General features: G+C 43.1%; 1 protein-coding gene across 10 annotated transcripts in view; it reads right to left on the bottom strand.

Moving 5' to 3' along the window:
• RBM47 (RNA binding motif protein 47) overlaps window positions 1–13,845 on the bottom strand; it is a 209,581-nt gene that overhangs the window by 77,924 nt on the left and 117,812 nt on the right. The window lies entirely within an intron of this gene.

Below are 13,845 nucleotides of genomic sequence, written 5' to 3'. Positions count from 1 at the left end.
TTTATTTATTTTGAGATGGAGCCTCAGTCTGTCGCCCAGGCTGGAGTGCAATGGCACGATCTTGGCTCACTACAACCTCTGCCTCCCAGGTTCAAGTGATTCTCCTGCCTCAGCCTCCCAAGCAGCTGGGACTACAGACACATGCCACCACGTCCAGCTAATTTTTGTATTTTTAGTAGAGACAGGGTTTCACCATGTTGGCCAGACTTGTCTTGAACTCCTGACCTCATGATCCGGCGGCCGCTTCGGCCTCCCAAAGTGCTGGGATTACAGGCGTGAGGCACTGTAATTAGAATTACAGCCTGTTATTAGAATTTAAAAAATTAAGTTATATGACTCCTTGGAATAAATTAGCAACTGCAGGTCTTAGAACCATTAGGTTAATCATATTATAGAGTATTCACTCACTCATTCATTCGCTCATTCATTCAATAAATGTGTGCTTAATGCCTCTCTTTTGCAAGATCCATAATAATATAATTATAACCCTCTATAAACTTTTTTTAGCATAAAGATAACATAAATCCCTAAAACACCTTTGTATTTAAAATTCTAACATATCCCGTTGTGACATTAAAAAATAGGCTGGGCGCGGTGGCTCACAACTGTAATCCCAGCACTGTGGGAAGCCGAGGTGGGTGGATCACCTGAGGCCAGGAGTTCGAGACCAGCCTCGCCAACAGAGTGAAACCCCATTCTACTAAAAATACAAAATTAGCCGGGCATGATGATGTGTGCCTGTAATCCCAGCTACTTAGGAGGCTGAGGCAGGAGAATCACTTGAACCCTGGAGGTGGAGGTTGCAGTGAGCTGAGATCGCGCCATTGCACTCCAGCCTGGGCAACAAGGGTTAGACTTCGTCTCAAAAAGGGCTGGACTCAGTGGCTCATGCCTGTAATCCCAGCACTTCCGGAGGCTGAGGTGGGCAAAATGCTTGAATCCAGGAGTTCGAGAAAAGCCTGGGCAACAAGGTGAAACCCCGTCTCTACAAAAAGTACAAACATTAGCTGGGCATGGTGGTGTGTGCCCATAGTCCCAGCTATTCAGGAGGCTGAGGCAGGAGGATCACCTGAGCCCAGCAGGTCAACGCTGCAGTGAGCCATGATTGTGCCTGGGTGATAAAGCAAGACCCTATCTCCAAATGAAAGTTTCATCTACTTGACCCTAAACAACTTGCCTTAATTTTGTATTTAATGAATTGGTCATAGGTACAGCCTTGTGGGAATAACAACATAGCACATAAACTTCTGAATTTTACCAAATGAATGACAAGGTAGTTTATCAAATAAATGAATTAGAAGTCATTTATCAAAATGATTTAGCACGTGTTCTTATGCTTTCTCAATACATTTAAAACCTGATTGACTTACCAGATGTTCCTTTAACCCAATTTTTTCAGTAACATTTAAAACCTGATTGACTTACCAGATGTTCCTTTAACCACAATTTTTTCAGTAACAAATCTATCACAGAAAACACTGACCGTGGTCGTGACATTCTTTGGTTTTCTATCACGTCTCTTACTCAGGTTTCACTTGTTTCTGAATTTCAAGTTCTAAGTTTTGAAAAAATATCTGCAAGTCAATATTTAAACTGGCCACTGGCAATGCTTATGTTCTTCATTAAGTTCCTCAATGTTAAAAAAATAACAGCAATATAAAACAAGTGATCCCAGGTGACTGAAGTTTTAACTCAGAGTCCAAATGCTGCATGAAGATCAGCTGATGGCTTCATTTATCATCTTATGTAGAAATATGAAGACAAAGGTTGTAATAAAATTTGGATGATTAAAAAAAAAAAAGTTGGATGACAAAGAAGATGTGGAAAGCAGAAAGAGGATGGGTATGCAACACCCATTTAGGTTCAGCTGCTCATAGTTATAACCTCAGAGGGTGGAGAGATACACGGCCCATACTTCACATAGTCAGATGCTGAAAACAAGTATCTAGGCCAGTGCCGTCCAACAGAGCTTTCTGTAATGATGGAAACACTCTGCATCTGCACCGTCTAATACAATAGCCACTGATACGCACATGCCCCGAAGCCTTGGCACTGCACGCAGCTATGGGCTACCATATTGGACAACACAGGTCTGCGTTCATAGCGCAGCTCCTGGACAGAAGAACAAGATTTGGGGCAGAGTTAGATCAGTAAGTATTAGAAATGCTGCACCCACCCTGTGGATGAGCTAATCTAACTAGTGCCTTTTCCATTGCAATGGTGAGCAGAAGCTTCCAGTATGCTTTAATACACTATTAGAAATGTGTGATCAACTTTTCTCAAGAGTCAACAGATGCTCAGATGAGAGTGAAATAAAGCTCAGAAACTCAAGTGACCTATTTTCAGTCTTTTAGTTCTTGTCCAGAGGCAGAATTCCCTTCCTGACGCTGACACTAATTACCCATTCACCACCACCACAAGCCCCACAGTGAGGCCCTTGAATACACATATCTTCTTCCACCCATCTCCCGCTTGGCCTGCCTGAAGGCTTCCATCCATGGAGACCTGAACACTAACATGGTCTAGAACCTCCATACGGGCCAGTCAGCTCAACAGAACGAATTTACAGAGGCCAAGCTTGAGCATTTTGTAACTGTTTCTGACATAGGTCTAAAGCAGGTTGGACTGCCTGGCTTCTTGGATGACAAGGGTGGGTAAGTCACATTGGACAAATCAACTGTTATATTGTTTTCATGTTGACACATTTCCCACAGCAAATTTGTTTGATGTGTCCTTATTATTCTGTTCAAAAAATGGAGTCCAGAACGTCAGTTGGTGAATACAGCCTGGTCTGAATTGAAGGGAAGTCAAGCATGAAGGAGGAAGTGGACTGAACTCCCTGAATGCTGTTGAGAAATGTTTTCCCAGCTAAGACAGAGCTTTTCCCATCTCTCTGGTAGGGAGGGGTGAGAGGAGGTGAGGAAGAGAGGCCAATAAGTGTGCTTGTGAATCAGTAAGACTTCAATGACACAGAACTTGAGAACAGTTGAATTTGCTGGGCACAGTGGCTCAGGCCTATAATCCCAGCATTTTGGGAGGCTGAGGCAGGAAGATTGCTTGAGCCCAGGAGTTCAAGACCAGACTGGGCAACATGGGGAAACCCCATCTTTACAAAAACATTTAAAAGTCAGCCAGAGTCAGCCGGGCATGGTGACGTGCACCTGTAGCTCCAGCTATTCAGGAGGTTGAGGCAGGAAGATCACTTGAGCCCAGGAGGTTGAGGCTGCAGTGAGGAGTAATCGCACTGCTGTACTCCAGCCTGGGTTGAGAGAGCAAAACCCTGACTGAAGAAAAGAGGGCTGGGCGTGGTGGCTCATGCCTACAATCCCAGCACTTTGGGAGGCCAAGGCAAGATGATTCTTCGAGGCTAGGAGTTCAAGACCATCCTTGTCAACATAGTATAACATTGTACAACCCTGTCTGTACAAAGAAAAAAAAAAAAGAATGGAAAAAGAAAACAGTTGAATTTGTTAAGCCTGGACAGACAGAGGACGGTGCTACAGCACAGACTCAGAACCAGTGACTAAAGTCTGACATTTCTATCTTCCCTCCTCCTTCACTTCCTATCATTGAAACAAGCACTACAAAGACATGAAATCAGAACCTAAAACTGAGAAGAAAGAAAAACTGTCACAGGAGTATGATGAGTCTGCATTAGGCAAAGGACTCTCCTGACAGGTGGCCTCAAGGTGGAAGGAGGCTGGGTAGATGCTTTTGGAGGTGCTGATGGACACTAGTAGGTGGTGGGCATTGGGAAGAGAAGGTGTACTTCACACCATGGATGAGGGGATTATTCATGAAAGGTGATTTGCAGGTTTGCCTCTAAGGGAGGGCAAGAGAGAAAGAGGAAGAGTGGGTACCAGCAATGCCAGTCCTGGACATTCTGAAAAGATTCAGAGGATTCAAGTTTGAGAAGTGCTACTAGCAGTGTCCATTGGAAGGTCAAAAAGGTGAAGGTGAAGGGCAGCAGAGAGAGTGACTGTGGTTACCCCTCGCTGCTGCCCCTCACCTTGGACAGTGTTTACTGTCATCGTCTTATAGATTTGCCAGCAGAAGGCTTTTAATTATTTCAGTTATTTTTAGAAATAATATTGTATGCTGCTTCTCATTATATAAGAAACTCATGGAAAGCATGGAAGAGCCTCAAGAGGGGGGAGAGAAAGAATATAGTAAATATATTATACACAGACATATACACACACACATACACACATACACACACACACACACACACACACACACACACAGAGGTATGGCCAGAGATTTCATATTAAAGACCATAGGGAAGCAAAAGAGGACATGAAAATAAGCATAATTAAAAATGAAATTAGGCTGAGCATGGTGGCTCACACCTGTAATTCCAGCACTTTGGGAGGCTGAGGTGGGAGGACTGCTTGAATTCAGGAGTTCAAGGCCAGCCTGGGCAACATGGTGAGACCCCCACCTTGGGAAAAAAAAAAAGTGAAAAAAAATTTTTTTTAATGAAATGGTATACCCTCTCGTTATGTGTGGGAATTAGAGTGCTCAGATTCTTCAGAGATGGTTTGCTATTTTGCATTCTGTCTTTGGAACAGAATTCCATTAGTGGGGATATTGCAAATGCTTAAATGAGTTAAGCATTTTTAAGGTTCTTGACACACATTGACATGCTGTTTTCTGAATAAGGCATACTTATTTGTGTGGCCATCAGGCATGTATGAGTAAGCTGGGGTCTTTCATGGAAGGGAAATGGTACCTCTCTGTAGTTTCCTTTTTTTTTTTTTTTTTTTTTTGAGATGGAGTCTTGCTGTGTCACCCAGTCTACAGTGCAGTGGTGTGATCTCAGCTCACTGAAACCTCCACCTCCCAGTTTCAAGCAATTCTCCTGCCTCAGCCTCCCCAGTAGCTGGGATTACAGGTGCCCACCACCACATCTGACTAATCTTTTTGTATTTTTAGTACAGACAGGGTTTCACCATGCTGGCCAGGCTGGTCTCAAACTCCTGACCTCAAGTGATCCACCCGCCTCGGCTTCCTGAAGTGCTAGGATTACAGGCTTGAGCCACCACACCTGACCCTCACTGTTGTTTTAATTTGCAGGTTATTTGTGAGGTTGTAAACCAGTATTTTTCTTTTGTGAATTAGACTGTTTATTTCTACTCCCCTCCCCACCTCAGCTTCTATGATAAGACCTTGTTAATAGAAATTAAATTTAAAAAATAGTGGATTACTTATTTGTGTTGAAAGTCCCACCCACCAAAAATTATCACCATTTAATTTGTCCACATTCTATTCACATTCCTTATTTTGGTCATGGTTTTTGTATGGCCTAGATATAAGTCATTTGTGAGATATCTGCCAATGGCAGATTCTTTACCAAGAAGTACTCGCGGAGGACCAAGGACTGCCAACCTCTGAAGACAAAAAATTGTTGTTTGTATTTTGTTTCTCAGAATAAGTACAAGATTCCTTAATTTTCCTTTATGCAAAGATAAAGATTTTTATCTTTAAAAGTTGCTGGGCTATCAGTTAGGCATGGTGCTGCATGCCTGTAGTCCCAGCTGCTCAGGAGGCTAAGGTAAGAGAATTGCTTGAGGCCAGGAATTTGAGGCCACAGTGGCTGTAATTGCACCACTGCACTCCAGACTGGGTGACAAAGCAAGATCTTGTGTCTAGAAAGAAAAAAAGAAAGAAAGAAAGGCCAGGCACGGTGGCTCACGTCTATAATCCCAGCACTTTGGGAGTCTGAGACGGGCGGGTGATCACTTGAGGCCAGGAGTTCAAGACCAGCCTGGCCAACATGGTAAAACCCTGTCTCTACTGAAAACACACAAATTAGCCAGGCATGGTGATATGTGCCCATGTTCCCAGCTACTCAGGAGGCTGAGGCAGGGGAATCGCTTGAACCTGGGAGGCAGAAATTGCAGTGAGCCGAGATCGTGCCATTGCACTCCAGCCTGGGCAACAGAGTAAGACTTCATCTAAAAAAAAAAAAAAAAGTGTAACAAAAAAAGATGCTGGACTAAAATTTATAAGCCAGCATTCCCTGGTATTTAATTTTTCTATATCCAAATCAACGTTATTTCCTAGAATTTAAAAAAATATATATTTTTGGCTGGACGTGGTGGCTCACGCCTGTAATCCCAGCACTTTGGGAGGCCGAGGTGGGTGGATCACGGAGGTCAGGAGTTCGAGACTAGCCTGGCCAACATAGTGAAACCCTGTCTCTACTAAAAATGCAAAAAAAAAAAATTAGCTGGTTATTGTGGTGTGCACCTGTAGTCCCCAGCTACTCAGGAGGCTGAGACAGGAGAATCACTTGAACCCAGGAGGCGGACGTTGCACTGAGCGAGATCACACTACCAGAGCCTGGGCGACAGAGCAAGACTCTGTCTCAAAAAAACAAACAGCTTACTTGTCATTTTATGTAGCAAAAAAAGCCCTTATCATATGACAAGTCAATCTTCATTGGGAGTTGGGTGGGCAGTGAGCTGTAATCTTCATTATACAATCTTTCTCTGACCTATCTATTATCAAACAACAGCAGTGATGGTACAGACAAATTGCTCTAATACTCTTATTAAAAAATGAAAGAGTAGGTATTTCTTATGGCTTTACAGTAAGAAGCCATTTTATTGGAAGAGCAGAATAAAAGTCTTTGTTTTGTTTCTACTCCAAGTCCAGGTTTGCAGTTGTGATTGACAGCATTGGCGCTTACTTAAACAATGGCTAATTTAAATATTTCGCAATCCTCAAGGGAAAAGAATGCCACCTGGGACAATGTTCAATGTCTTGAATTCACTATTAAGTAAGAGTCCGGTTCCGTTTATGTATGCAAACTTCCCTCCATGGAATCCTGTTCAAAGGGAAGGCAAACTGAGATCTACTGGACACCCGTGAGGTGCCAGATACTTTCATACACTGCATATTATCTCAATTAACCCCAACAATAACCACCCACGGTTGGAATCTTTGTGGAAAAGGTAAAAGTTCTATACTGAGAAAGCCACTGCACTGGGAAGGGCAGAGGGCTCCGTTGCTGACTGGCTCTTTCATTCTGTTACACAGGACAAGACGAGCATGAGGTCAACCTTATGGCAACGGCTTTTGTACTCAGCTGGCTTCCAAGTTACCTTCTGGCTGACTCAGTGTCTCTGAGACCATCCTGAGTGCCAGGGACATTTGTACCTATCTTGGGTGCTAGAAACCAGTTGATTCTGCTTCTTATGCTACCTAAATACTTTGCTCTTTGTTGGAGGAAGAGAATGATTCAGATGGAGCCAAACAAGCAGTGCCTTGAATGCCTCTCTCCAATTTTCCTTCAAAAAAGTCTCAGCCAGGCGTGGTGGCTCATGCCTATAATGCCAGCACTTTGGGAGACTGCGGCAGGCGAATCACTTGAAGTCAAAAGTTCGAGACCAGCCTGGCCGACATGGCGAAACCCCATCTCTACCAAAAACACAGATTCTGCTCTATTGCCCAGCCTGGAGTGCAGTGGTGCGATCTTGGCTCACTGCAATCTACGCCTCCCGGGTTCAAGCAATTCTCCTGCCTCAGCCTCCTGAGTAGTTGGGATCAAAGGCATGCGCCACCACATCCAGCAAATTTTTGTATTTTTAGTAGAGACACGGTTTTACCAGGTTGGTCAGGCTGGTCTCGAACTCCTAACCTCAGGTGATCCGTCAGCCTTGGCCTCCCAAAGTGTTAGGATTACAGGCACAAGCCACCACACCTGGCCTTAAGCACTGCTATAAACTCCACTTTAAAACACATGATAACTGACTCCCAGGAAACTTCTCAGTAATTCTGACTTGAAATTCACCTAACTTTCCTATGATGATTAAATATTTCCTTATGTATACACACTAAAACCTGATCTTAAAAAAAAAAGAAATTCAAAAATTGCTAAATAAAAGTTTTTGAATATATTAATACCATGTGTGTCTGAAAATAACAATTACTCATAAGCAAAAATTTAAAATTCCAGAGCTAGGGCTGGGTGCAGTGGCTCACACCTGTAATCTCAACACTTTGGGAGGCTGAGGCAGGTGAATCATGAAGTCAGGAGTTCAAGACCAGCCTGGCCAAGACGGTGAAACCCCGTCTCTACTAAAAATAAAAAAATTAGCTGGGCATGGTGGTGTGCACCTGTAATCCCAGCTACTCAGGAGGCTGAGGCAAGGAACTGCTTGAACCTGGGAGGCAGAGGTTGCAGTGAGCCAAGATTGAGCCACTGCACTCCAGCCTGGGTGACAGAGTGAGACTCCATCTCAAAAAAAAAAAAAAAAAAAAAAAAGTCCAGAGCAAGTCTTATTTTTAAAACAAAACAAATTTGAAGGGAAAAAGAGACAAAATGACCTAAGAAAAAAAAGTCAGGTGGCTGACCAGCTCTCCAACAGAAGATAGAAAAGTCTGCAAATTAGCCAGGCATGGTGGCGTATGTCTGTAATCCCAGCTGCTTGGGAGGCTGAGGCAGGAGAATAGCTTGAACCCAGGAGGCGGAGGTTGCAGTGAGCCGAGATCGCCCCATTGCACCCTGGGCAACAAAAGCGAAATCCCATCTCAAAAAGAAAAGAAACGTCTGCAGTATGTAAAAGCTGAGCCTCAGGAATCGGAGGTGGCAGAGCCTCCACAGTGTTCTGGCATTGTCTTTGCCAGGACGGGACTGCCCTCTGGTGTAACTAACAATTTTCATGTTTTGTTCAGCCTCATTGTAAAGTCATAAAACTTTTCTCATGCTTAGTTTCCTCATGTACAAAACAGCAGCAGTCACCTTCTAGGGTAATTATTGCAGCTAAACAAACAGCCAGCGTAGAGCACTTAGCAAATACACTCCCAGAAACAGACTTCTTTCCTTCCACCCTTTCAGGTCATAATATTTCCATCCCACCTTAAGAGATCACTTCGCTTCAAAGAGCTGGCACAGATAGGGAATGATTTTCAGCTCATATAGTCATGTTTTTAATTCCTGAAAATTCTCTGCACTGTGGTCTGTTCTTACAAAGGAATACTACGCAGCAACCACAGGATAAATTATAACCACATGAAACTATGGATGAGCATCACTGATAAAGGGTGAGTGAGAGGCCAGATACAAAAGAGTACATACTGTCTGATTCCATCTTAATGAAGTAAGAATAGCCAAAGGTGATACAAGTCAGAATGGTGGTTACCTTGGGATGAGGGGATAATGGGAGGAGAGGTACGAGGATACTGAGATGATGAAAATATTCTGTGCCTTAATCTGGGTGGTGGTTCCACAGGTACATATATATGTAAAAATTCATCAAGCTGTATACTTAACAGTTGTGCAGTTTACTGCCTTTATGTTATATACTTCAATGAATATTTAAAATAACATGTTTTCCGCCAGGCGTAGTGGCCCACGCCTATAATCCCAGCACTTTGGTAGGCCAAGGTGGGTGGATCACCTGAGGTCAGGAGTTTGAGACCAGCCTGGCCAACATGGTGAAACCCCGTCTCTACTAAAAATGCAAAAATTAGCCAGGCGTGGTGGCGCGTGCCTGTCGTCCCAGCTACTTGGGAGGCTGAGGCAGAAGAATTCCTTGAACCTGGGAAGCTGAGGTTGTAGTGAGCTGAGATTGCGCCACTGCACTCCAGCCTGGGCAACAGAGTGAGCCTCCATCTCAAAATAAATAAATAAATAAATACATAATATTTTTCCAAAGTGATTATTTGATTTAATATTTTCTCTGAATGATAAATTAATTGGTGCTTCATAATTGTAGACTTCACTTGTGTAGGATATTTTCTAAATATTATTTTCCAAATAACTACATTTAAGCAAACACACTATTACTTTCTTGGGTAAAAATATTTCTAAAATGATTTGTACTCCTCACTATCATTTCAAACAGAGGCTACAAAGCACATTCTTCTTGGTGAACCAAGGTTATCCACAGAAATTTACATGGTCGGTAACTTGCAGTGGCTCACACCTATAATCCCGACAGTTTGGGCGGCCTAGGTGGGAGAATTACTTGAGCCCAGGAATTTGAGACCAGTCTGGGCAACATAGTGAGACCCTGTCTCTATAACATTTTTAAAAAGTAAAGAAACTGGCCAGGTGCAGTGGCTCACGCCTGTAATCCCAGCGCTTTGGGAGGCTGGATCACTTGAGGTCAGGAGTTCAAGACCAGGTTGACCAACATGGTAAAACCCTGTCTCTACTAAAATACCAAATCAGCCAGGCACGATGGCACACAGGAGGCTACTTGGGAGGCTGAGGAAGGAGAATTGCTTGAACCTGGGAGGGAGAGGCTGCAATTAGCCAAGATTGCACCATTGAACTCCAGCCTGGGCAACAAGAGTAAAACTCCATCTCAAAAAAAAAAAAAAGTAAAGAAACGTACATGGTAGAGCTGAGATGGGGCAATAGGTTTGGGGCCCATTGCTTCTGGATTGGATGGCAGCAGTTTTACCCCTTTGTTATATGCCCTATTTCTCACCATTGTGTGCCTGCCTCTAATCATCCCTTCCTTCCCATTTGTTTCCTTTCATTAATTTATTCATATATCTGGTACATAATTTTGAACACATGGTATATGCTAAGCACTGGGGATACAGTAGCAAGTTAGACACTCACAATCCATGACCTAAGGGAACTTAGTATTTTAGCAAAAGAGGCAAGCATAAACAAATACAATGTGTGTTTTAAGGGCAAAATTAGAGGACCTCCTTTAGGGGACCTGGGAAGGTCACCTTGAAGAGGTGACATTCAAGAACTGAGAGGTGAGATCCTATCCCAGAGTGAGCCATTAGTAAGTACTGACTGAATGAATGAGTCCACGTGTGCATGCTTGCTTAACGGTCATTAGCCAAGTAGAAAGAAGAAAAGAAAGAGTCGTGATATATTATGCACTGAGAAACCAGAAATGTTATTGAAAGATGTCTAAACTAACAGTCAATAGGGGGACGGGCGTGATAGCTCATGCCTGTAATTGCAACACTTTGGGAGGCTGAGACAGGTGGATCATCTGAGGTCAGGGGTTTGAAATCAGACTGGCCAACATGGTGAAATCCTGTCTCTACTAAAAAATACAAAGAGTCAACAGGCACTGAGTGAGGTCCTGATAGAACTGATGGCATTAATTTTGGCTGCTGTGGGGACTGTGTTATTGCCTTACTTAAGATCTTGAGCTGCTAGACAACTGAAGGATTTTTCATTATCACTGGGCTAATCTATACACATTCAGTTTTTATTTCATCCCACAAAAAGCAAACCCAGCCATGTATGGCCCAAGTCTCTATGAAGGTTCCTCCAGGTTGCCCACGTAGTTCTGACTCTGAGCTCCTATGCATGTGACTTTTCTGGCACAGCCACCAGAATCACCTTGAAAGGTTGTCACCTACCCATTTCTTAACAAAGCCATACAGCTCTGTTCAGAAAAGACAGCAGGCCTGCCTCTTAGGCATTATGGCATGTTGCGAAATGCGTTTTCATTTGGGACCTATTATTGTCCCCAGAAATTTCAGCCTCATGACATTTTACAAATCAAGAAGAACTTGTAGTCTAAAGGACAGAAGCAGCAGATAACAAACAAGAACTCTTGTAAAGACGTTACTCAATTATATGCCTAATACAGCCAACCTGACATAGAAGCATTATTATCATATCACATTTAATAGCAGCAGAGTTTAAAATGCCAGAAACGTGGGCCAAGTTATTCAGGACTGAATGTGATGCATGACTAGATCTGTCAATAAACTATCATGAAACCATAAGAACCCCTAACAGAAGGAGCCAGCGTAGCCTTTGTTGATCTTAGTTTCTTACAATTCCTCATGGAAATACTAAATCGGGCCAGGCGCAGTGGCTCATGCCTGTAATCTCAGTACTTTAGGAAGCCAAGGTGGGCAGATCACTTGAGGTCAGGAGTTTGAGACCAGCCTAGCCAAATGGTGAAACCTCATCTCTACTAACAATACAAACTTAGCCAGGTGTGGTGGCAGGTGCCTATAGCTCCAGTTACTCGGGAGGTTGAGGCAGAAGAATCGCCTGAACCTGGGAGGCAGGGGCTGCAGTAAGCCGAGATCGAGCCACTGCACTCCAGCCTGGGTGACAGAGTAAGACTCTGTCTCAAAAAAAAGAAAGAAAAGAAAAAAAGAAAAACTAAACTAAAAGATTGTACCAAATATGGATTTTCCTAATGAAATAAAGGGAAACAAGGAATGACAAGTGTCTAGAAATGGTTGGTTTTAGATTTTTTTCCCCAGAGTCTTTCTTTCCTTTGATAAAATTTCAGACTCAACATAGGCTCAATCTTGAAAGTGTGGTATTGCCAGGCGTGGTGGCTCCCGCCTATAATCCCAACCCTTTGGGAGGCCAAGACAGGTGGATCACCTGAGGTCAGGAGTTCAAGACCAGTCTGGCCAACATGGTGAAACCCCTTCTCTACTAAAAATACAAAAAAGTAGCCGGGCATGGTGGTGGGCGCCTGTAATCCCAGCCACTTGGGAGGCTGAAGCAGGAGAATCTCTTGAACCTGGGAGGTGGAGGTTGCAGTGAGCCGAGATTGCGCCACTGCACTCCAGCCTGGGGGACAGAACAAAACTCCATCTCAAAAAAAAAAAAAAGGGCCAGGTGGGGTGGCTCACACCTGTAATCCCAGCACTTTGGGAGACCGAGGTGGGTGGATCACGTGAGCTCAGGAGTTCAAGACCACCTTGGCCAAAATGGGGAAACCCTGTCTCTACAAAAATACAAAAATTAGCTGGAGATGATGGTGGGTGCCAGTAATCCCAGCTACTCGGGAGGCTGAGGCGGGAGAATCACTTGAACCCTGGAGGCAGAGATTGCAGTGAGCCAAGATCGCATCACCGCACTCCAGCCTGGGCGACAGAGTCAGACTCCATCTCATAAAAAAGAAAAAGAAAAGAAAAGAAAGAAAAGAAAAGTAAAGAAAAGAACGAAAAGAAAAGAAAGTGTGGTACTCATGCATGTATTCTTTCACTGGTCAGGGTTTCTATTTTGGATTCACATGGTATGGCTCTCTTTCCGTACTTGATAGACTCAAGCAATCTAAGTGCACCTATGTAACAGGCAATTAGATACAGTAAGTATCGAAATCTTAAAAGAGACATAAGAAAACATTAATCCACTTGTCAAAAGTTACATAAACTTGCAGTGGTCAGAGTAGTGAAACGACTTTCTGCTAAACTCAATTTTCCGATATGCATATAAAAAGACATTAAACCTGCCATGCCTCCAGGGAACTCAAGGTCTTTAACCTCTACAGTTGTTAGATTTCTTCCTATTTGCCTGAATATATAAAGCCACAGGGAAGTTTGTCCTATGGAGGAAATATCTTTCAATTTTGAAACAATCATTTCTTCCAGCCGTTTTTAATGACTGGCTACTTCTCAGAAGAAAAAACCCTTAGCTTCTTACTGCAAGCGTCATTGGGCAAAGATATACCCAAATCAGGTTCTTTCATAATTGGTGAGCTCTTCAACTTCGTACTGTCCTCGCACAAGCCAAAGATCCCACACCCTTGTTATATTGCCTATATTATACTGCGACACCTTTCCCCAAGAACTGGCAATTACACAAATCGGTTGGAACTATTTTTTTCCCTAGATTTTCCTATGGACTGTTTGAGTTTTAACTATTAATAACACAGTTACTGGTATCTGTGTGTGGCATATCATTATTACAATTGATCATACATACACATTTGATTAAGGCTGTAGCTTTATTATATTTTCTACCGACTCAAAAAAGCTAGATTATAAAGACTTAGTATTCCCAAGAAGTATTTATTCATTAGTTTCTCCTAAACCATGACCAGTACAGAAAAAGTCAGTCTCAAACTGGTCTGTTTTAAAAACACAGATTTGAGGATA

Source organism: Macaca thibetana, chromosome 5 (assembly GCF_024542745.1).
Source record: "Macaca thibetana thibetana isolate TM-01 chromosome 5, ASM2454274v1, whole genome shotgun sequence".
NCBI classification, from domain to species: Eukaryota; Metazoa; Chordata; class Mammalia; order Primates; family Cercopithecidae; genus Macaca; species Macaca thibetana.
The sequence above is the reverse complement of the archived record's forward strand: the minus strand, read 5'-3'. Positions and strand labels throughout refer to the sequence as shown.